At 51.1% G+C, this 20,387-nt stretch overlaps 1 protein-coding gene and 1 long non-coding RNA gene across 2 annotated transcripts in view; one reads left to right on the forward strand and one right to left on the reverse strand.

Moving 5' to 3' along the window:
• EFCC1 (EF-hand and coiled-coil domain containing 1) overlaps positions 1-20,387 on the forward strand; it is a gene marked incomplete at its 5' end in the record, with an annotated part of 40,929 nt that overhangs the window by 5,280 nt on the left and 15,262 nt on the right. The gene's annotated exons all lie outside the window — the stretch shown is intronic.
• LOC116584946 lies at positions 1,954-9,527 on the reverse strand. The gene is made up of 3 exons (XR_004283398.1): positions 8,989-9,527; positions 5,795-5,868; positions 1,954-2,054 (listed from the first exon to the last, which is right to left on the reverse strand). It is a non-coding gene; the product is annotated as an uncharacterized LOC116584946 (long non-coding RNA).

Raw genomic sequence — 20,387 nt, forward strand, 5'->3', positions numbered from 1 at the left:
TCCTTGTTTCCCTGCCCCTATACAAACATACCGGCAGGAGGTGGGCAGAGTTTGTGGGTTGACTTGCCCCAAAGCTCCCCTTCTTTGAAGAGAGGATGGGGAGGGCTCAGAACAGCCAAGGACATGCACTGGGCATCACCTGTGTACCAGGCATGATGCCAGACCCTTTCCCCACATTTGCTCAAAGGAGCCCCTCAATTGGCCTAAGAGAAAGGTATCATGATCTGCACTTCGCAGACGAGAAAGCCAAGGCCAGAGAGGAAGCAACTTGCTGGTGTGGCACAGCAAGTGACAAGCCAGAATCCAGACCTCAGCCCAAAGAGCCCAAAGCCATATACCCCAGGCCAGCATGGCAACAGTGCACAAGTCCTCCCCGACTTCCTCACTCCAGCCCTCCCCCTAAAACACCTGCAGGACCTTTCACAGCCTGCAGAGGGGCTGGAACTCAGATGTCCCCTGTTTGTTAAGCTGAGAGCCCTCCCTCCGTGGCCTGACCCATTGGGCCTGCAGTCTAGAGGAGCTGGGGGTTGGAAGATGCACCACACCCCAAAGACTAGAGCCCCAGCACGCCCTCTTAAGTGACCTCACTCTCAAATGCCTCCAGGTGTTCTGCAGATGTATCTTTGGGGGGAAAACCATGCAAGGACTAAAATCCCTCCTGGGAATGACAGCTTGAAGCCATTTGGTTAGAATGAATGACCTGACACACTTTTCCAGCCATGTCACAGAAACTGACCCGCTCTGATCTCATAACACTTGGAGGCTGGTTTTATGCCACCTTTTTTCAAATGAGGGAACAGAGCCCTGGGGGTGGTCTCCTAACCAACACTTGGCTGTTTCGGCACCCTGGGGAGTCTCCCAACTCCGAAAAAACGTCCTTTCCCCTTCTCTGCCATCACCTTTAAATAATATCTCAAAGCCTCCCTTGCTCATTTCCTGGACTTCGACGTATTTCTTTTTCAAAACCGGACATTCTTTTCCGTCCCTCCCAGTCCTCGTGTTGTGGTTTCTCTCCCGTTCTTCAACTCTTTCCCGTTTAAACATTCTTCTTTTCCAGTCTCTTTGGGATTGCTGTGACATCTGAGCTCTCCCTGGTGTTTCATCTCTGCTCTTTCTGCGATCATGACTAGTTCTCCGTGTGCTATTGTGATCGTCCACAGCGAGCCCCTCCTTCTTTGGCAGAAGCCATGATCCTGTAGAATCCACCCATCACCAAGGCTGTGGAATTCCGTCCAGAGCTGTCCCACCAGGGCCTGATTCTAGAGCAGTTTCTAATTTCATTTCTTGGCTTCAAGTTTCATAACTACATCGGGAGAAACTGAGCTCCGCACCAGCTCCGTACCAACCCAAGGCCAGTAAGTAGGGTTTCTCTCACCTCTGTTCCTGGATGAGACAGCTCCTGGAGGGCCCCCAGCTTCATGCTAGAGCCTCCTTGTATGAACTCACCAGGCAGGTCTTTGGTACCTATCCTCATTGGGCATTAGAACCCCAGTCTTGACCCCTCTCTGGGCATTTCAGGTCTATCTCCTGCATCCCATGCAAGCTGGAGGTCTTTCCTCCTTGTTCTTGACCTTGGCTCTGCCTTCTTTTTTTTTTTTTTTTTAAGGTGTATTTATTTATTTATTTATTTATTTGAGAGAGAGAGAGAGAATGAGAGGACAGAGTACAAATATCAGGAGAGGGAGAAGCAGGCTCCCCCCCGAACAGGGAGCCCAACACGGGGCTGGATCCCAGAACCCCTGGGATCATGACCTGAGCCAAAGGCAGACGTTCAACGACTGAGCCACTGTGCCCCTTGGCTCTGTATTCTTTTAAATGGTTATACTTTGTCCAGTACTTCTCTGTATTTGTACGTGGAAAGGGAACCTTCCCTAGTACCTCGATGCACCATCCTGGCCAGGAACATAAGAGAACGGACAGTAAATATTTAAGCAATAGGGATACTCACTTCTTAGTTCCACATTTCGTATGCAGCTTCCATGGAGAAAGTGGATACCTCGGGTGACCAGGAATGGGACAGATGTGCCCATTGCCCTCGGAGGCTCTTCTGGGACCTGAGGAAAGCAAGTCATGAACACGCATGTTAGGACACAAATGTGCTGGGTGCAGCGGGCCCCAGCTGTGGGAGTCCCAGACCATATAGAAGTATTCCAGGAATAAAGTGCTCTTCAGGCCTCTTGAAACCAGGCAAAAACTGAGGGGCTCACCTGACCCAGCCCAGTTGGCTAGGAAGGATCACCTGTTCCATCAGCCTCTGGGCTCCCGCTTCCCACAGCTGGATTTAGTCTCTTCTTCTAATCCCACAAAATTGTCTCTCCTCCCAACACATTTTTGAGCACAGGAGACCTTACTGATGCTTTGGGCGGGGTGGTGGGGAAAGGGTACAGATTACATTACAATGATAGTTTTATATGAACAGTTGACATCATGATTCATAAGATGTCATTTGACCCCACATCTAACAGGGGTGTTTCACTGTTACTTTTCCCAAACTATACCCAGCCACTTTCCACCTGTCTCTTCTCTGTTTTCTCTTTCTCCTTATTAGCCATCTCTCTTAGATGAGTGCCTGAAAGCCTGTCTCTACCTGACTTGGATTCAAAAAGAAAGAGTAGCTATCCAGCTTCAGGCATGGCTGGATCCAGGTACTCAAATAATGTCACCAGAATATAGAAGCTCTGCTTTGCTCTCAGGGAAGTTCTTCCCCCTGGTAGCCTTTGGGATGCTTATCTGTTCAAAGCTCTGAGTCCAGTAGAAAGATCATCTCTCATCTGAGCTGTCCCACTGAACGTCTGTAACTGGAAATTATTGAACAGCTTAGAAACAGGTTCATCCCTGAACACATCGGGGTGGCCAAGACAATTTGACGTTCTGATTGGCCAAACCTTAGTCACATACCCATTCCTGGAGCCACAGTCAGCCCCACTGAACTCTGGGACTGAGCTCCTCCCAGGAGAATCAAGGAGGAGCCTAGCCCATGTGTGTTAAACAACACATGCCTGGAGCCTGTGGCCTAACTCCCTTCTCTTGTCTCAAAAAACAGGCCACCTGGGGCCACTGGAGACTCTCCAGATGGTGGAGGCCCCAGGAGGAAGTCTGGTAAGACACAGAACAGGCTTATCTCAAAGTTGGCTTTCCCAGGGTGCTGAACGCTTTGGGCTGGCCATAGGGGCCTGCATCCTCCCCACAGTAGCCTGTGTTGGCATTTCTCTGGGCCAGCATGCAGCCCCGGACTCACAGTAAGGTGGCGAATGAATGGAGGCATGAGCCTACAGCTGGACACTGACCTCACACCCATCTTGGTGAGGAGGGGGTGGGCATACGGGACCCCAGCACAAGGTGAGCCCTGAGCAAGTGGTCTGGCCGACAGACCCTGCTTCAAAGGGAGTGGTGCTCTTGGAGGAGCTGCCCTTGACTGGGGCGACTGGGGGTTTGTGGGCATCTCCACCGTCTCTGGAAGCTCCGGGGTGTCGGCCATCTGCCTGTCCCATCTCTGCACTGAGGGACAGCCGGGCCTCCAGGACACCTGGACAGGCAGCCTGAGGCCACCACCATTGGGCTGGGGCTGGGCTCAAACTCACAGAAAAAGACTGAAAAACCCAGCTCAGCTGGAGCAGGGAGGAGGGGCCTCCGCCTGGCCTCTGTGGCTTTGTTGTCTGGGAGGGAAAGATGAAAAGGCCTGATGGGGGGCGGCCCTGCGGGTAGGAGGACAGCTCATTTGGCCTGCCACCGCCACCGCCAGTAGGGGACACAAAGATGAGGCTGTTGGAGGCACACCTCCTTTCTTCTGCCCCAGTGCAGCAGTCCAGCCTGACCTTGGGTGGGGGGAGGGGCCGAGTCAGCAGGTCGGGGGAGGGAGGCAAGCAGGGGCATGGGGCACCATCTGGAGCTGGGAGGAGTCTGGTCATGGATTCCATTAGTCTTGGAAGTCCATTAGTGGGTGGCCGCTGGTGGGAACAGAGGCCTTTCTCTCAGGGACAATACCCGGGGCTCACAAAGGGGCAGTTCGGGTCAGGCACTCAGTTCGGTTCAGCTGCACGCTCTGGCCTGAGACCCTACACAGACAGGCATGGCGGGTGGGGGCGTGGGCTCAGGAGGCCCAGCCTGACGGGGGTTTGAATCCCAGCTCTTCCACATATTTCCGGTGGGGCCTTGGGCCCTTCCCTTTCTCTCTATTAGCGCTAGCCTCCTCACCCACCAAGTAGGCGTGAGGTCCTCTTCCTTTGGGTCTTGGGGTGAATATCCAGTGAGACATGGGGACATAGTGGGGTGTAGGAGCCGGAAGTGGCAGCAGCCCTGGGAGTGTGGCCTGCAGCAAATTATTCTCATTTCATGAGCCTTGGTTTCTCATCTGTAAAATGGGGATGATGAGAATGTTACTACTACTGATAATATCCACTTCCTAGTGTGTATGACGATTCAGAATGCTAATCTGTATAAAGTACCTAGCACTGAGAGAATGCTTAATAAATATTGAAAATTAGTATTATTGATCCCTCATCACAGTACCCCCCATCATTAGTAAAGGCTGTGGTGGCTGGTATTGTTAATATTGGCAGAGTCCAGCCCCTAGAGAGCCTTCTATCTGTGGAGACCCCTAGCAAACAACGGACAGTTTCAGTGGTTGTAGGCAGGATGCTAACAAAGTTGCAGAGTGTAGACAAGCACAGAGGAGGCATGAATGACTGGCTAGGGGTCAGGACATCTCTTGGGGGAATGCCATCATCCAAGATGGGTGCTGAAGGATGAGTAGGAGTTTTCTCAGGCATTGTAAAGGCAGGTTGCTGTGAATACAAAGGCTTGGAGATGTGAAGGGCCCTGGTGCCTCCTGGGAAGAGGGAGATGTACTGTGGTAAAGAGTTCAAAGTGGAAAGTGGCAGGAACAGAAGCTGGGAGGCAGGCAGGGGGTGGCAAAGAATCTGAGCACCAGGCCAAACATGTGGCCTTTACCCCGGACAATGAGGGAGATAGAGAAGGACTTATGCAAGAAGCAAAGTAATCAGATTTGAGTTTCACAGATTGAGCTTCCCTCTGGCTGCATGTGGAGGACAGATCAGGCAGGAGGGATGACTAGAGGCAAGGAGGCAGGTGACGAGGATGTATCTGGGTCCAGAGGGAGAGGACACAGGCCTGACCTCCAGCACCTGAGAAGGGATGGGCCACCAGCCCCATACCTGGAGGCCTTGCCAGGAGCTGGGGGGAGCCTCATGCCTGCTCTTCTCTATTCCAAGACAGAGCCTTCTGCACTCCAATATTATTGTGGGCATGCTAGAAAAGCATGGAATAGACTGAGAGCTCAGACCTCAGAGGTCAGAGGGTGAGCATCCTGCCTCATGATTCTTACACGGGTTGTGTTTATGATGACAGATTCAGAGGAGCCCATTTCAGGATACCACCAGGCATGGCCCAAGGTGGGTGGACAGTGTTCCGTGAGTGGTTTCTCCCGACTGGTCGGGGTCCCACCAAAGCACATGAAGCCTTGAGTTGGGGGAGGAGGGGAGGGTCACCAGACCTTTTAACCCCCAGCTACCTCCCTCTGAAACTGCAGCCAGAGTTTGCAAAGCCGTCCTTAGCAAGCCACACCACCCGGATCTCAATTCAGTCTCCAGGTACAATTTTGTACTACCTCCCTGAAGCCTCTTGCCACATCGTCCACAGGTCATACACTCTGACCCGGCATTGCACAAGGGCGGTCACACCACACCTGTGGAAGGGCACCATGCTGCGGGCAGCTGGGAAGTTGTCCCTAGTGCTGGATTTATCAGTTTTCAGCTACAAGCTGCTGAGAACTCACCTAACAGTGGTTTGAATATATTGGGGGTTCCTTGTCCACACCTCACCTAGAAGTCCGGGAGTGGCTCCACAACCCTAAGGAAGGCAGAAAGAAGGGTGACATCTTGTTCTTTTCTGGCCAGAAAAGCAAAACCTGCCCAGAAACCACTAGTGGATGTCTACATGAACATCGTGGCCAGAGCGGGGGCACAGAGGGCCAGAAGGGCCCAGAGAATGAGACAGGCCTTCTCAGCCCCAAGAATGGAGACAGCTCGGCAGAGGAACCATGGCGTTCATTGATTAGTAGTATCTCCCAGAGAGGTCAAACCTCATTCAAGTGCATGTCCCCAGCTGGATTTCTCTGAGGACAGAGCTGAGCCCACACTTCTGGCTGACAGCCCAGGGTCTGGGGCTTTGTGCCCCTACCAGTGGGAGGGACTGTATCAGCTAATGTGTGCAGCAGATGTGGCCTTCAGAGAGGAAGCTGGAGACACAGAGGGACAGTGATCTGCCAAAGGCCACCTGGTAGGAGAGGGCACAGCCCTCAAATGTCCCAGAGTCTGAGGCTGTCTGTGCTGCCTTCTTTGGGGGGTTCAGAACAAGCTTCAGTTCCTGTGTCTCTGGGGTTAGATTAGGGGATGGGCTCTGCGATCCCCAGCTTTCGAGTCCCACTTTGTCCAGGTTCAAGCCAGGTGGGGTCCTGGGGCCTGCAGATGGTTTCCAAGTGGACCAGGGTCCTCAGGTCAGAGCCAGCCACACATAGGACCCAGGGTGGCCTGAGGGGCTGGACAGGTTGCCCTTGGCCATGATCTGCCTTCTCTACTTACCTTGATATGCTCTCTATTTCTTTTGGTGCCTTGATACTTCTTGGGAAACTCTGACTCAACCTGTTTGTGCCTTAGTTTCCTCACCTGGAAAATGGGGTTCATTTTAGGGCCTACATCATGAGGCAAGAATTAAATGGGATCTAAAAAGCACTTCACATTGTGCCTGGCACATACTTAGCACTCACAGATGTCGCTGTCAGGGGTTGGCCCACTTGCGGCGGGAGACCTCTCATCTGTGGGGGGGCATTCATGCATCCACTCCATACTCTGGAGCAGACCGAAAGCCCCGTGCCACCAGCACACTCCATGCGTCATGTATCTCAGCCTGTCCCCACTTGGCTTTACTCATTCCTGCTCCACATGGTAGGGAACATGGCTGCCGTGACCCCAGATTCACTGCTTTTCAAATTTGGTGACCCAACCTACTGCTTTCCAGTACCTGTGCATAAAGTCCCAGGGAAGAGGGCCGGCTGACCCAGCCTGGGTGACAGATCCAGGGCTAGGGTGCCTGAGGCAAGGTGCTGGCATACTCCGTGGGACCAGGGCCAGAACGCGCCCTCCACCCTGCAGTCTGGGGAAGATGGGGGCGGGGCCGCTCCACAAGGCCATGAGGGGGCTGTCGCCAGGAGACAGAAGAAGGACGCAGGTCAGACAAAACCAGCAAACGTCCGGCCAGGGAACTTCCTTTCTGGAAGCAAAAATCCAAAGAAATATAAAGGCTGTAACATGGCACCCAGCACAGGGCAAATGAAAGAGCGGACGTTTGGGCCTCAGAGCCAGATGTTGAGAGTGTTTGGGGTGTCTGTTGTGTAACGTCGTATCTTGATGTTCTAGAAAGTCAGAGGTCCTGGTACATGTGGATGGCTCCCTTCCTCTAGAGTGGTCCATCCACATAAGAATGTACTGCCTACCCATGAGGCAACATTGGAAGAAGAGGCCCGTGTCTGTGAGGAGGCCTCCTGTGCCTCATTGCTCCGGAACCAGGATCCTGCCATTGCTCAAGTTTTGGGGGCTAGAGATGGCCTCTGCCGGAGGCCCAAGCCAGAGAAACTCTGGAGCACATGAGGAAGCAGCACCATGGTCTCTGGGACGTTCTGTTGGGATGGCCTGCGATATAGATAATCATGGTGCCCTTGTGTAGAGGAAACAGTGAGAAATAAATGTACACTTTTTTCAAGGTAGAGGGACCACTGTATTATATTGGAAACTTGTTGCTAATGACTGAAAGAAAAGCCAAACTGCTTAAATTTTAAAGTCAGGGGGCATTGGAGCATCTGGATGGCTCAGTTACTTGAGCGTCTGACTCTTGGTTTCAGCTCAGGCCATGATCTCAGAATCCTGAGATGCAGCTCTGTGTCAGGCTCTGCACTCAGTGGGGAGTCTGCTGTAGATTCTCTCTCCCTCTCTCTCTTCCCCTCTCTCTCAAAATAACTAAATAAATCTTGAAAGGTAGGGGGGTGTTATCTACTCATAAGCTTGAGAGTATAGCTTCAGGCATGGCTGCATCTAGGAGCCCAAACAATGACACATGGAGTCTATCTCTTATCTCTGCTTTCCTCTAGTTGGCTCCACGTTCAGACATTCTTCCTATATGGGAGCAGACAGCTGCCAACACAGGATGAGCTCCCATCCTCCCAATCATCCCCAAGAGAAAGAGCTTTTCCTTTCTAGTAGTTCCAACAAAACCCTTAGATTAGCTTTGATTATCCTGACATGATTATGCCCATCCTTGAACCAAGCACTGACACCAGGGACATGGAATGTGCAGACTGGTCCAAGAGGGGTCGTGTAAATACTCTGGACCAATTTCTGTGATTGACCAGGTCTGGGTCACATGGTATAAGGTGGATTCTCCCTAGACTGGAAGCTTCTTGCAGGCAATGATGGTACCCAGCGCCCTTCTTTTCTGTCCCTGCTGCCACTGAGCCCAGCAGAGGGCTAAGCCCAGGAAAGACAAGGGTTTCCTCCTGACTGGCAAGTGCATGGACTATCAGAAACATCTGGGGTTTCCCCTGCTCTGCTCTGAATGGGGGGCAGTGGGGACTCTTCTGAGAGGACTGAGGTGAGCTAGAGAAGCTTGGGGCCAACAGCAGTGAGAGACCCAGTGAGAGTGGGGGATAGAGATTCTTCATGTAGTCTCTTCACAATTTCTGTCAGAAATAACTACTGACTTTTCTTGATTCACCCAAATTTTGTCACATCCCCAGAGAGTGCCGATGCTGGGTTGGCCGCCATGACCAAGACAAAGTCTCTGCCCTCATGGGATGGACCTCCTCACTGGGGGAGACAGTAAAGAGGATGAATGAGGGGGAATGGGTGAGGTAGGGGAGGCTGCTTGACTGTGGCCCTCAGGGAAGTGTATTAGTTAACTTGGCTGCAGGACGAGTACCATGGGATGGCTGGCTTAAACAGACATGGATTGTCTCATGGTTCTGGAGGCCGGAAGTCCTGGAGCCAAGGGTCAGCAGGGTTGGATCCTTCTGGGGGCTCTGTGGGAGAATGTGTTCCCGGCCTCTCTCCTGGGCGTGCAGATGGCTGTCCTCTCCCTGTGTCCTCGCATAGCCCTCCAGCTGGGTGTGTCTGTGTCCTAAGGTCCTCTTCCTATAAAGACACGAGTCAGATTGAATTAGGGCCTCCCCAGTGACCTCATTTGAACTTGATCACCTCTGTAAATACCCTGTCTCCAAACACAGTCACTCTCTGAAATGCTGGGTGGGGGATGGGGAGGACTCCATATGAATTCAGTCCGTGGCAGGAGGCTTCCTTGAGGAGCTATCTGAGCTGGGATCTCAGAGCCCACCCCTCTGAGTCCTGCCATGTCTCCAACCCACCTGCTCCCCGCCAGCTGCACCCAGCTGCACCCGCCACCCACTGGGCCAGGACCAGCCCGGATGTGATGGCTTTCCCTAGCTCCCCACCAGTCTGCCGGCCACGAAGTGGCTGGGGGTGGGAAGGAGCTTTTCTAAACCCACATCTAACCCCGTAGCTTCCTGTTGTCCTTAGAATAAACATTGGCCTCCTCACAGTCACTGTAGTAGCCCTGCATGATCTGGCCACTGTCCATGGATCCAGCCCTAGCGTCTTCCACTCTGCGCCTCTGGCATTCAGTTCCTGCCTGCTGTCAGGCCTGCCACACCTAGCCCACGTCCACGCTGCCGGTCTCCTTCGCCAGGGCTTGCTTTTTCAGAGGCCCTGGCTCCATCCAGTTTGTGCCTCTGCTGTCTCTCACAGCCCCTGGCCTTTTCTGTCCTTAATGTACTTTTGTGATGACATCATTCATATCTGCGTCCCCCAGGGGAAGGTAAATTCCACGAGGTCAGGGCTGTTCTGTGGCTGAGGGCGGGATCTCTCGCACCCAGGGCAGCAGCAGGCTCACTAATGTGTCTGTCCGATGAATCACAGGATGGAACGAGCAGCCAGCCTGGGAGATGCCTCTGGGGACTCCCCAGTGGCAGCATCGAGCCCCCGCTGGGTCCCCTTGCACCTGTCACCCACCCCATAGAGGCGAGTGGCAGCCAGAGATGAGGGGCCATGGAGAAGCGCTTCCCAGGCCTGAAGGCTCCCTTCTTCATGATTTATTTTCAGCTCACCCTTCATAGCCCCCCTCTCAAGCTCTTCTTCCTACTGTTGTTCTCTTGTTTTCACATGCTAGTCTCTGTTTCCTGCTCCTGGGAGGGAGGCTTCACTCAGGAAACGCCAGGCAGTCAAGGAAGCCCGGTGCACAAGACCCCAGGCGCTCCGGGGCAGGCTTCACTGCCTGGCCCCCTGCCTGGCAGCTTCCTCCCCCCGCTCCGGGTCCCCTAAGCAGGCCCTGCCCGGGCTCTGGGTGTCCTGTCTACCCTGCGGCTTCCCAGAGCTCACAGAACACATGAGTGGGTTGGTGGCTGAAAGCAGAAAGAGAAGCAAACACAAGTGACACTTTCCATCCATTCTATAAAACTGAGCCGGGGTAGGGGGTGAGGGTGGGGGACAGGGGCTGTGTTAGGGGGTGGTCTGTTGGGGGGTCAAGTGGTGATGGTCTTCTGTTGGGTCACCTTGAGGTATCCCTTGGTGACAGCCTCAAGTTGTCCAAACAGGAATCTACACTTGCTGTGAAGACATTTTGCTAATGTTATTTAAGCCCATCATCAGCTGACTCACAGTAAGGGAGAGTATCCTGGATAGTCTGGGTGGGCCCATTTTCATCATTTGAAAGGCCTTTAAAGCAAGACGGTGGACTCCTCTGCAAAAGAGAAGGGGTTCTGCCTGTGACCAGCCTGCCTGTGACCTCCCCCTCCTATGGATGGCATATTGGTTGAGCCAGCCTGTCATCACAGAAGCTACTTCCTTGTGATAAGGCCCTTGAGACAGTGCTATAGCTAGACACATAGACACAGATGAGTATTCCCCACTGGCCCCGCTTCTGCATCTGGACACGGACTCACCCCAGGGCTGAGGCTGAAGGAAGCAGCCCCAAGAACACAGGCCAGCATTTCTGAGTTCCTGCTGGGCACAAGACACCGTGCTAAGGACTTCCGTACACAATCTCATTTAACCCCCAAGCAGTGCTGTGAGCCATTTTCAGTAACGATGCTTTACGCTGCAGGAAACAGAAAATCCAACTCCAGGGGTGCCTTGGTGGCTCAGTCGGTTCACCGTCTGCCTTTGGCTCAGATCATGATCCCAGGGTCCTGGGATCAAGCCCCTCACTGGGCTCTCTGCTTAGTGGGGAGCCTGTTTCTCTCTCCATCTCTCCCCACCATTTGTACCTTCTCTCTTTCAAATAAATAAATAGAATCTTAAAAAGAGAGAGAGAGAGAAAAGAAAATCCCATTTCAAACAGCTTAAATCTTAAGGACACTGATGATCGTGAATGAGAAGCCCAGGGGAAAGCAGTTTCTTTGCAACTCTGATGTCTGCAAAGATGCTTATAGGTTTTTTTTCTTTTGATTTTAACTTATTTATTTTAGAGAGGAAGAGAGCACGCTGTGGGAGGGGGAGAGCAGCAGAGGGAGAGGGAGGGGGAGAGAGTCTCAAGCAGATTCTCTGCTGAGCCTGGTGCAGGGCTCAATCTCACAACCCTGAGATCATGACCTAGCCGAAATCAAGAGTTGGGTGCTTAACCAACTGAGTCACCCAGGTGCCCTGGGCCAGGACAGAGTTCTTCATCCTCCCACACTGTCATCCTCAGTTTGTCATCTTCACCTGTCAGCAAATGCCCCTCATGGTCACAATCTGGCTGCCATGGCCTCAGGTATCACTGCCACATCCACAGACAGAAACGTAACTTCCTCCTTGGACTTCCCTTTTCCCAGAGATCATCCAGGAAGACTTTCCCCTCCCCTCTCATTGGCCAGAGGCACATCACACGCCTATCCCTAAACCAATCCTTGGTAAAGGGAAGGAATCATCATGATCAGCACAGACCAATCAGATCTCTTCTCTAGAAGCACGTGGCCACTCTGTGCTTGAAAGAGTAATTGAGGCTGTGTGCGCCATCAAGGCAGAGGGGTGTGTCTGTTTGTGCAACTGTGTTTGGTTTCTATGCAACTATAACAAACTACCACAAACTTAGTGGCTTAAAATAACACCCACTTACGAACTCACAGGGTGTAGGCCAGAAGTCCAGGCAGGCTTGGCTCCGTTCTCCCTAGGCTCTCCGGAGGCTGAAATCAGTGTCATTGGCCAGGTGTGGAGGCTCAGGGGAAGAATGTGTTTCCAAACTCAGGTGTGGGCAGAATTAGGTTCCTTTCAGTTGTAGGACTGAGATCCCCATCTCCTTGATGGCTGTCAGCTCTGGGGTCACACTCCACACTCCTCTTCATGTGACCTCACTCACCTTCCAGCTAACAAGGACCCCAGTCCTTCTCATGCTTCAGCTCTCCCTGATGACCTTTCTTGTGCCAACCAAGAGAGCTCTCTCTTTTTGTTTTCTTTTTTTTTTAAGATTTTTTATTTATTTAAGAGAGTGAGAGTGTGACCAGGGGGAGGGGCAGAAGAAGAGGGAGAAGCAGGCTCCCCATGGAGTAGGGAGTCCAACACGGGGCTCGATCCCAGGACCCTGGGATCATGATCTGAGCCGAAGGCAGACACTTAACTGACTAAGCCACCCCGGCACCCCTAGAGCTCTGTTTTTAAAGGGACTCATGTGACTAGATGGGAACAATTACCCCCTTGAGATCAGCTGTACCACATAATGTAACACCATCACGAGAATGACACCTCCCCAAGTTCACAGACTGCAGAGATTAGGGTGTGGAACCTTGAGTCATTCCTAGAAATTCTGCCCACCCTGCAGTAACCACGGTGCACACCACGGTAAGACGTTTCTTTGGAAAGAAAGGTGAAGTTTAGAAAAGTGAACATGAGTTGCTCCAGGCCATACCAGCCAGGGGTCCGTGTCACAAACAACAGGGCATGACACGGGCTCACTGAAGCAGGAAGAGAATTCTTTGGGAGGGTGTCAAGGGTCAATACAGTCAATGTGCAGGTTGGAGGGCCAGACTCGGGCCAAAAGCAAGGCAGGGCAGACCCAGCCAATCTGGGCACTCAGGTCCCATGCCATCAGACGCCACCTGTGAGCTCAAGTGAGCCTGCACCTGCGTGTGAATGCGCATCCCATACACTGTCAGCCGCCCACCCCCTTCGCCTGTCAGCTACAAACATCTCTCCCTCCTGCTGACCCAGACGGACAGACAGACTGTGTTCCCCTCAGCATGGCTCCGTGGCCCCTTCCAGACAGATAGTTGCTTTGCTCCATATCCTCACTCAGGGCTCTTAGCAAATCCAGAAGGTACTGGCTGGCTGGCCTTAGGAACAAAGGTGAGACTTCAGTCCGCCACACTGATTAAACCTGTTTTCCCTGGACTAGAGTCTATGCACTGAGGACAAAAGCCATCAGTTAAATCAGGGGTTCGTAGGGGCACCTGGGTGGCTCAGTGGGTTAAAGCCTCTACCTTCGGCTCAGGTCATGGTCTCAAGGTCCCGGGATCAAGCCCCAATCAGGCTCAGCAGGGAGCCTACTTCCCCTTCTCTCTCTGCCTGCCTCTCTGCCTACTTGTGATCTCTGTCTGTCGAATAAATAAATAAGATCTTTAAAAAAAAATCAGGGGTTTGCAAATTATGGCCCATGGGCCAAATCTAGCACCGGGCCTGTTTTTGCATCTGGTGCAAACTCTGATTTTAACCTTTTAAAAGTGGCTGGGAAAACTCCAGAAAGGAACAATATTCCTGGCACAGAAGAATTTCATGAACTTCAAATTTCAGGACCCGTAAATAAAGTTTTGCTGGAACACTGTCATGTTCATTCCTTTCTGTATTATCTGTAGCTGCTTTTGCACCAGAAAGGCAGCCCTGAGTCATTGCAACAGTGACCACATGGGCTGCCAAGCCCGAAATATTCACTACGTGGCCCTCTCCGGGAAACATTGGCCAGCCCCTGTGTGAAATGATAATGTCCTCCAACTTCTATGCTGGTCGTTGGTGGACATTTATTCTGACACTTGGGAACTTGTGTATTCTGAATGGGAGACTTGGGTTGGAGCAGGGGTAGGAATGGATTTTTTTCCCCCTTTTCTTGCCCTTACCCTATCTGTCCTATAGACGACCATTCTCGTATTGTTCCGTGTTTTTTCTTGTCGTGTCCTTGCAAAATGTGTGGTTTTGTGTCTATGTCCTGTGTCCATCTTGGCACAGCGTTCTAGGCCTCACTCTGTCTCTTGTATTCTTAGCTCAGTGCCGTGTGTTTCGCGGGCACTGGGTATGTGCATGTCTGTCCTCTGCTTCTCCTCCTGGCGAGTCTCCCACCCAGTCCCAGAGGCAGACACCCAATCCCAGAGCTGCGTCGAGCTCCCACATCTGCAGGTGACACTGATGTACACCCTCCACCATGCCCCCTTGCAGACGGCCATGGAAACTTCCCCCCAGAAAATATACCCCGGGGAGGAATTCCCGGGTTGCAGGGGACTTAGAGAGAATGTGGCCAGGGGACACCAGCGGGCTCCCATGTCTTCTCTGATGTAATGTGGTTCACCAAATGCTTTGGGCCTTGTGATTTTGCTTTTGAGTTTTGATTTGAGCTGTCCCCCATACCGCATTTCAAGGTCATTCATTCTGCTCTATGTTCTATTTCAATTCTGCCCTTCAATTTTGGTCTCTATCGAGGCCACACCCCTTCGGGTGGTATAGGCAGGGACCCAGGCTGGGTTTTCTCCATGTGGAGAGGGATGTGCTGGGATTATGGCAGGAACCTCACTCGTGATATATTTTTGTGTTTACGCTACAGCAGAGTCAAGTTCTAGGTTCAGATAATTACAACTTCAGCAGATTTGTCACTGCATGAACATAATAGTGAATCGAATAGGAGGCTTACAAGTGACCATTACAGTTCCAGATAAAATGACTCTGAACTATAACTTCCCCTTTTACCTTTTAACATGATCTCAGTGCTGTCCAGCAGAACTTTCTGTGATGATGGAAATGGTCTACCTCGGCACTGTCCAATACGGTAGCCGTGAGCCCCATGTGGTTACTGAGTACTTACCATGTTGCTAGCATGGGTGAGGAACTGAATCTTTGGTTTCATTTCCCTGTAATTAATTTAAACTTCAGTAGCCCAGGGTGACTAGCGGCTGCCATATTCAACGGAACAGATCAGATTAAGAAACTGTGGGCCTGGGGTGCCTGGGTAGCTCAGTGGGTTAAGCCTCTGCCTTTGGCTCAGGTCATGATCTCAGGATCCTGGGATTGAGCCCCGCATTGGTCTCTCTGCTCAGCAGGGAGGCTGCTTCTCCCTCTCTCTGAGCCTGCCTCTCTGCCCACTTGTAATCTCTCTGTCTGTCAAATAAATAAATAAAATCTTTAAAAAAAAAAAAAAAAAAGAAAAGAAAAAGAAACTGTGGGCCTATCCCTGCACTCAAGCATTTATTCAAGGTTTTCAGAAAACAAAATGATTACAGGAGGAGGCATTTGGGAACAGAGGATGGGAACCAACAAGAATAGTGTGTCTACTGTGTTCCAGGCATGTGGTTGCCTCACTTAGCCCCAGCTCTCGTCCATGAGTGGGGGCAATGTCCCCATTTGAAAGCTGGGGAGGCCGAGTCTCAGTGACTTGGGCAAGGGACTTGATGAGGGCACCCCTTGATTGAGAGGTTGGCCCAGGAGTAAACAGATACAAGCCCATCCCCAATCCTGCATGGCTCTGGGAGAGCCCAGAGGCCACATGGGGAAGGGGCCAGGATGCCAGTGGGTCCTGGCAGGTGCAGATCCTGGGGATTTCCCCAGGGCCTGGGCACGGCCCTGGCGGCTGACCTGGCAGCCCCAAGTCCAAATCCATCAGTCGGGCACCTCACAGTCCCCCCAACGAGGCAGCCTAGAGCTAGGTTTGGGTGGAGGCTGCCAAAACCATTGGGGGCATGAGGCTAGAACAGAGGATCAGGGACAGAGCTTACACAGGGTATGTCTCCCCCCTTGACATGCTGGGAACTTGTGTGGAGGGAGTGTCTCAGTGACTAGGGTTCCTGACACTTGGGATATGAGGCTCCGCACAGGTCCTGTGCGGCCCAGGATTGCCCTGTACCTCCCACGACTTCCAGATGTCCCTGGGCGTTCCTTCTACGAAAAACTTGCTTTCACTACCCTGATCTAAGACTAGAATCTAACTCTGCTTTACCTAGAAAAATACAATTTGTTTGCATAGTTTTAAAGCACAATGGATTTTCCAAGAATGCAATGCTGTGTGAGTAGTGGGAAGGTTATACTTTGTTTTGAATTGTTTGAATTTTCCAAGAGTTGCTCACCATTTTAGAACCATATCACACTTGTGCTTAACCCAGCTGATAAGCAATGCCTATGTCCCCTGACATTCATTGTGCTGTGTCCCAGTGAGTCTACATATCTATCTATCCATCTATCTGCCTGTCCATTTGCCTCTATATCCATCCATCTGTCCATCCATCCAAATATATTTTCTTAGTCCTTATTTCAAAATGTCAAACATAGGAAAAGAATGTCAACAATATGCAATTGAATATTACCTTCCTAGTGTCAAATTCAAACAGTCATTTTAACAACAACAGAAAAAGGGGCGCCTGGGTGGTGTAGTTGGTTAAGCCACTGCCTTCAGCTCAAGTCATGATTCCAGGGTCCTAGGATCGAGTCCTTGTCAGCAGGGAGCCTGCTTCTCTCTCTGCTTCTGCTCTCTCTCTGACAAATAAATAAATAAAATCTTTCTTAAAAAAATCTTAAAAAAAAAAAAAAAAAAGCAGAAACAGATCCATAATAGAGGGCAAGCTGATAGTTGCCAGAGGGGAAGGAGTTGGGGGATGGGCAAATGGGTGAAAGGGAGTGGGAGATACAGGCTTCCAGTTATGGAATGAGTGAGTCAAGGAGATGAATGACACAGCATAGGGAAGGTAGCCAGTGGTATTGTCATAGGGCTGTAGGGTGACAGGTGGTAGCCACGCCGCGGCTAAGCCAAGCGCAATGTATAATCACCATATTGGACACCAGAAACTAAGATAATGTTGCATGTTAATAACACTTCAATTAAAAAAAACCTTAGCCCTGTTGAATAGGTTTAAACATCTAAAAATATCATGTCATAATATTTACATATTGAAATATATATCATAAAGTCCCTTTTTACTTTAGATCACTGTTAGAGCCTCACATTAATTGTTTTAAAATATTTGGGAAGATTAGGTATATTATTTATCCAGATCATTTTGGGATCACACCGGGATATTCTAAAATATCCACTATAAAAATAGGGTGCCTAGAGACACCTGGGTGGCTCAGTCGTTAAGCGTCTGCCTTTGGCTCAGTTCATGATCCCAGGGTCCTGGGATAGAATCCTGCATCGCACCTGTACTATTATTTGATTAACATTTTTCCTTAAATAATATCACTCTTTTTACTTAAATAAACTTATTTAAAAGAAGGGTATATTGGGGCACCTGGGTGGCTCAGTTGGTTAAGTGTCTCCGTTTGGCTCAGGTCATGATCTCAGGGTCCTGGGATGGAGCCCCATGTCCAGCTCCCTGCTCAGTGGGGAGCCTGCTTCTCCCTCTCTCGCTGCCCCTCCCCCTCTGCTCACGCTCTCTCTCAAATAAATAAAATCTTTTAAAAATAAAAAATAAAAATAAAAGAAGGGTATATCATTATCATACAGGTAAAACTAAAATTGTTTTCTGTGTTTGCTAATTGTTTTTTTTTCTTTTTTTTTTATTAACAAATAATTTATTATTTGCCCCAGGGGTACAGGGGCAATCATCAGTCTTACACAGTTCATAGCACTCACCATAGCACATACCCTCCCCAAGGTCCATCACCCAGACACCCTAACCCTACCCCCCAACCACCCAGCAACCCTCAGTTTGTTTCCTGAGATTAACAGTCTCATGGGTTCAAATGGAACCCATGCTAAGTGAAATAAGGCTAATTGTTTTTTAATACATATTAAAAATAAATGCTTAGCTATTTAAAACACACACACGCTGCTGTTCATCTGGGCATCATCTCAAATGGCCTCAAATGCTGGTGAAGGCAGGAGCTTCCCGTGGTTGGAAGACAAATGGAAATATAAAACTCCATTGTGAATACGGGCTAAGAAAATGTATTTGGATGGATAGATATATGGATGGACGGATGGATGGACAGATAGGTCAGCAGATGGGCAGGCAGATGGCTAGGAAGACATGCAGACTCACTGGGACGCGGCATAACGAAGGCCGGCGGACACAGGCATTCCTCCTCAGCCGGCCATCTTGTTTTTCTTCACGGGACTCAGGGCCCCTCTGTGTTTCCTGATGAGTGAATGGGAAAATGGAATGAAGGCTGGGGAGGGGGTCACACTGTAAAGCCACAGTCCTGTGGGGCAAAACCCAGATTTGGCGGCTCCCCCAACCCCTTTCCGCCATGCCAGATCCCAAGAAGTGGGGAGTCTGTCCACTGGAGATCCAGAAGCCAAGGGCCAGGAATTGCAGGACTGGAGGAAAGGAGGAAGGGCTACATCTGGCCTTTGTCAGATTGTGCAAGCCACTGGGCTGGTGGCCAGCTGTGGCCGTCAGCCTCTGACAGGAGGGAGACATTAGAGGTTCACCCCAGGCTCCAGGCAGTGCACAGATGTGACCAGCTGGAGACAACACCCGACCGCACACGAGGACTCAGGCCCGTCTGGGAGTGAGTCTGCGAGGGGACAGTGGGCAGCCTCCAGGGCCCACCTTTTCCCCCAGAACCTTCTCTAATGCCTGCTGAGTGACAGGCACCTCTGCAGTCACAGGAGTCCCCTCTTCCCCCAGTTCCTCCAGGGCTCCCAAAGGAGAGTGGCATAGAGGCGCGGAAGGGTTCCCAGGCGGGGGAGGCATGGAGCAAGGGCGCTGCGCCTTCTCAGTCCTGGTTTGGAACTGGCGAATCTCTAGGTCCTCACAGGACTAACCCCCATTTTAAGGGAGAAAGAACAGCTTCAGGGTCAGGAGCAGACAGAAAAGAAGGCCTAGCTATAATGGACTCACTTTGTTTTTTTGTTGTTTTACGTATTTTTCTGGTTACTTTCTATGCATGACAATATATTGGTTTTTCACTACTAGTAATAATGTTTCCTATTAAAGGAAATCCATACAGTAAGCAAGAGGGTCGGTGATCAAAAATGTCAGTGGTTGGGGATGCCTGGGTTGCTCAGTGGGTTAAGCCTCTGCCTTCGGCTCAGGTCATGATCTCAATCTCAGGGTCCTGGGATCAAGCCCCGCATTGGGCTCTCTGCTCAGCAGGAAGTCTGCTTCCCTCTCTCTCTGCCTGCCTCTCTGCCTACTTGTGATCTCACTCTCTCTGTCAAATAAATGAATAAAATATTTTTTAAAAATGTCTGTGGTTTAGGAAACTTGACCTCATCCTTCCACTTTGAGGGTCCGCTCCTCAGTGACGTGGGCAGGGAGGTTAGCCCTGAGCCACGGGTAAAGCTCATTGGAGCTGGGACTCCACCTGGATCTTGTGGCTTCAAATTGAATGCTCTCCTCTCTGTCCCTTCTGTAACAATCTAAGATTGTTCCCCACCCAAGTGTTCCCCATCCCCTGGGATCCCCATCCAAACTCTGGATTGGTCCAGGCCTTACCTGCCCTTCTTCTTCTTCACCCCCACTATTATCAGTGGTTTCATTCAATCAGTTTTTACTGGACCCCTCTGTCCCTGTGCTGTACGCCCAGAGGAAATCCCAATCGGATGAGGGACACAGATCCTAACAGGACACCTGAGAGCATGTGAACTCTGGGAGTCCATTCGAGAGACAGGGGAGGATGTGGGATGTGCATTAGAGAGGGGAGAGTGAAGGGCCAGTAGGATTTTCCAGACAGAGCTTCCTAAGTTGGGTGTGCACACTGAAGACAAAGGAATCTATGTGATCTGGGGCCAATTACTCTGTTCTCTGCATCTCAGTTTCCTCATCTGTAAAATGGCAGCAAGAAGAATCATTCCTCCTTAGAGTTGCTGGGGAGGCTAGATGAGTTGGCACAAAATACTCAGAACAGTACAATGTCCGGCACACAGTAAGGCCATATAGGTATTAGCTGTGCTTGTCATGTGCAAAGGCCCCGAGGGTGACACACAGGAGGTTAGGTGCACCTGGCTGTGCTGTGCCCAGTGTTCATCACCAGCGATCAGGCTGGAGGGGTGGGTCAGATCTCGAAGGACCCTCGGTGGTGTGTTAGGACACTGGAGTTCTTCCTGTTGGCTGCAGAGAGCATTTTGAAGGAAGAGAGATAGGGCCAGAGCTGACCTCCACTCCCTTTGGCACCGCAGTGGGGATTGGAGGGGCA

Source organism: Mustela erminea, chromosome 1, assembly GCF_009829155.1.
Source record: "Mustela erminea isolate mMusErm1 chromosome 1, mMusErm1.Pri, whole genome shotgun sequence".
Taxonomy (NCBI): Eukaryota; Metazoa; Chordata; class Mammalia; order Carnivora; family Mustelidae; genus Mustela; species Mustela erminea.